We start from the raw sequence: 4334 nt of genomic DNA on the forward strand, positions 1-4334 counted from the left end.
AAGGTAATCCCATGGTTTTCAAGGCACGTTTTTGTAGTCTTAGCAATGGTGATAAATACGTTTTGTATGTGATTCTCCATGATTCACTGCAATAACTGAGATGACTGTGACATAATGAAAAATACAGTGATCTAAGAATAGCAGGTGGTAAGTGCCGCCGTCCCTTTGCCAACGTAAAACAACCGTACACCACCTTTTTACACAACTGTGCACCTGTTCCTTCCAAGACAATTCGCAGTCAAACATGACCCCTAAATATTTAAAAGAAGACACACTATCAAAAACATTGTTGTCAACACATACAGAAAAATCACTTGATTCAATACACTTTTGTTTTGAACGAAAAACAACATATTTAGTTTTTTCAGTGTTTAAAGTTAGATGCTTATTACGAAACCAAGTCGAGATACGTTGGAGTTCATTGTTAATAGGATTTTCTGTTGACTCAAGTGAGTTGCCAGTAAAGATAAGTGCAGTGTCATCCGCATACATCAAAATTTGAGAACACTGTATTGCATTAGGGAGGTCATTAATAAAGAGAGAAAATAAAAGCGGTCCCAGAACTGAACCCTGGGGTACACCACACGTAACAGTTTGGTATGCAGACTTGAACTGTTTGAGGACAACTTGCTGCTGTCGTGAAGAAAGATAACTTTTAAAGAATTCAAATGCCCCGCTACGCACACCATATGCTTCCAGTTTCATTAAAAGAATGGAGTGCGAGACTGTGTCGAAAGCTTTTTTGATGTCTATAAATACGCTTACAGCAACATTATGGTTATGAAGAGCAGATAGGATAAGCTGTGATAGAGTAACTACAGCCGTGGACGTGGACCTGCTAGAAACAAATCCGTGTTGCTGAGGACAAATAATATGGTTAGCATCAAGAAAGGTTTTCAGTTCGAAAGCAATTAATTTTTCAAAAATGGTGTTGACGACACTCAGTACAGATATTGGCCTGTAACTAGACGGGTTGTTAGGGTCTCCAGTTTTAAATATCGGAACAACTTTTGCAACTTTTAAAGTATCGGGGTATAAGCTAGAGTATATCGCGTGAATGAATATTCTGCACAAAGGAACACAAAACAAATCAATGTTGTCCTTGATTACCTTAGCCATTATGCCGTCTGGCCCGGCCGCTTTATTCGTGGGCATGTTCGCAACAGCACTTGCAACTTCATCGCTGGTAATGTTCGAGAACTGAATTCAGTACTAATACATCGAGGTATGCCGGATGTCACTGGAGCTAAGGAAGTAGGTTGCGCACTGTTCTGACCGTGGGTTGTGAAGAACTCATTAAACTGGTCTGCAGTCTCTATTGACAAGTTGTCAGGAACGATCTGTTTTCTTTTAACTGTTCTCGTAACTTCTCGTACAATCTTCCATACTTGTTTAGTGTCATTTCCTTGACGATTAACCAAATTAGTATAATACAATTTCTTTGATTTTCTCATCAGCGCCACGGATTTGTTTCTGTAATACTTAAACTGTTTCAAGTAATAAGCATTTATTCTGTTGTTTTTGAGCATATTGTAGTATGAATCCTTTTTTTTTCAATACTGTGAGTATTTCCTCAGTAATCCAAGGACATATGGCATATTTATAGTTGCGCCAAGAAAACTTCAGCGTTGACTTGGTAATTGCATCGGAAACAGCAGATACGAACAAATTCTGTGTGAACGTCACTGTGACACAAATTTTCGAAATGAAAAGATTCGAGCAAACGCGTGACATGCGCGTAGTCCACCCGTGAAAATACACTGGTATGGATAGGGCAAGTACAGTTAATACCCGACCGTGGCAGGAACAGAAAAGTTGAACACTGATCAGCAATGTTTTGCTTACAAACACCAGCAGTGGCATCCATATCACGGTTACTTAAGATGTGATCAATAATTGCTCCAGACTGATGTGTAATTCTGGTGGGCACATTGATAACGTTCTTGAGGTTGAACGATTCCAGTAAGAAAATATAATCTGGACAGTCATCCTTTGATAAGTCAATATTGAAATCACCAACAATTACTAACTGATTATTAAAAGACATCAGAGGAACCAGAATGGACTCCATATCAGATATGAATTGACTTGTGCACGTGCTTGGCGGACGATATACCACGCCTATTGCGACGTCTGTCTTAAGGCGAATAAAAAGTGCTTCCGTGGTTTTAGAACTCCGAGAGGAATCTGAGAGCTGTTGATAATCTATGCCGTTTTTAATAAAAAGAGCGACGCCACCCCCTCGTGCGGTGCTATCTCTTGGTAAAGATAGCGTTGTGTAAACCGGTATGTACGGTATTTCTCCTTTCTTAAGCCAGGTTTCAGTTACAGCGATGAGATCATACTAGAAAGAATGTTGCGATAAATGTACAGTGAGTTGGTCTAGATTTTTATTTATGCTGCGGACATTGCAATGAAAAATGGAAAGGTTTTCGCTCTCGTGCCACTTAGCACTGATTTCCTCAACGGAAAAGGAAATGTTTCTAGACTACCTGAGCAAGACCATCGTCACAGGTTATATGTAGAACATGCGAGGTATCTGTCTTGCGCATCAGGATCTTGCCATCTGATACCCATGTGTGTTTCCACTGTTCTCCCTTTTTGGCTTTCCGTGCTTTACCTAGCAAAATTTTGTTTGCCGGGCACAAATGTTCGGTGATGAACACGGGATTCTCGTGATCGTCAACGCTCAAAAGTGTAGTGTTCAGCCGTTGCTTTTTCGCTGTTTTCAGAATGCTGTCTCACTTTCCTGGAAGCAAACTTAACAATGATGTTGGGTTCATCCTTGTTTTTTGAGGGCACACGATGGATAGCTTCAACATCGGATTCATCGAACTCGGTGCTCAAGAAATGACAGATCGATGTCATCACTGAAATCAGATTTTCACTGGGTGCTGGAGGGATGCCTTTGATTTCAAGGTTATTTCTTCTACTGTACTGCTGCAGTTCAGTTAATTCGTGCCTGAGAGTTTTCACTTCATTTGTGAGTCGGTTGTTTTCTTTTTTCATTTCCTGGTTTACGTTTTTCACTTCAGAGGGTCTTTTTGAGCTCAGAGATCTCAGTTCTAAATTCTTCGAACTTTTCATTGGTGAAGCCCATTGAAGTTTTCACAGATTACATTTAAGATTCAATCACATGCTTTAAATCTTGCTTCAGTTCACTTTGTTTAGAGTCAAACTGTGCACTCAAGTCAGTCATATCCTTTACAAGTTCTTTTATGGTTCAAGGAGGCTTATCACCCATGCTGGACAGAAGCAGAAACGGAGCAGTCCAGTAGCCTAAGATCGATGTTTGTAATTAAAGATACAGGATACAAACCTGCAAAGAACGAAGAAGGCGGTCAGCCTCTGCCTGGTTGCGAAGGCTGCCTGGATTGCTCCGTGAATGATGTGGGGACCGTCGTGCTGCGGTTATATAGGGGACGCCGTTGATATCGGACAGTAGTGCGCAGGTGAGGCTTGCCAGTAGGAAGAAGGGAGGGAGGGGGACGATCCGTGGACACGTGTTGGTTCCACCAGCGGTGACGGTAGCAGCTTCGGATTCCGCTCCTCAAACGCGCATTTTTGCAACGAACGAAGAAAGCGGTTAGCCTCTGCCTGGTTGCGAAGGCTGCCTGGATTGCTCCGTGAATCAGGAGAATGCTAACTGGCTGATAAAGACAGGCTTGGTGCTTCGATAACCAGAAAGTGGCACCCTAAGAGCCTGGAACTTGCTGTCATTAACAACATCATCGATAACTTCTCTAAAGTGTGAAGAACAAGGAAAATGCTCATACACATCCCGAGAGAAGCTCTATCACGAATAATAAACAGCCTGGACAACCGCCATGTGAAGAGTGAATCAAATGAAAAATGGAACCTAAGAAACTTGACAGTCACGCAAAAACATTACTTTGAGTCTTCAGAAATTGAGAGAGCCTAAACGCCCATATTTGTCCCTATTGCATTCAGTACACATTCTACATAGTACGAATATTTGTTTTTTATTTACGAAAATCATGTCCACATCAGTTATTTTCATTTTTTTTTTGTCTGGAACCAATTTCTGCACACCATTGTCAAATCGGTCGTACGCTTAAAGCCCACATGTCGTAAGCTTTAGGCCCAGTTGAAATGAAATGTTTATTTTCCATCAAATACAGATGGGGGATTGTAGAAAAAAAGCTGTCCTTGGACAGCTTGACGGGTCCACAATTCCTTATTTCGGCAGAGTGGCGGCGTCACATAACATATTCTTGATATCCAAACATATACATACATATTTAATATGATACAGATAAGTACTCATAGTAAACGAAAACAACAGAAAACAGCAACAGAAAAAAACAGAAAAT

At 40.9% G+C, this 4334-nt stretch overlaps 1 pseudogene; it reads right to left on the bottom strand.

The window, feature by feature from the left end:
* Positions 1-2483: 2483 nt before the first annotated feature.
* On the bottom strand, positions 2484-3244 carry LOC149351778 (uncharacterized; annotated as a pseudogene).
* Between the last annotated feature and the right edge of the window lie 1090 nt (positions 3245-4334).

This window comes from Amblyomma mixtum, chromosome 3, assembly GCF_055824585.1.
Source record: "Amblyomma mixtum isolate Tamu chromosome 3, ASM5582458v1, whole genome shotgun sequence".
Taxonomy (NCBI): Eukaryota; Metazoa; Arthropoda; class Arachnida; order Ixodida; family Ixodidae; genus Amblyomma; species Amblyomma mixtum.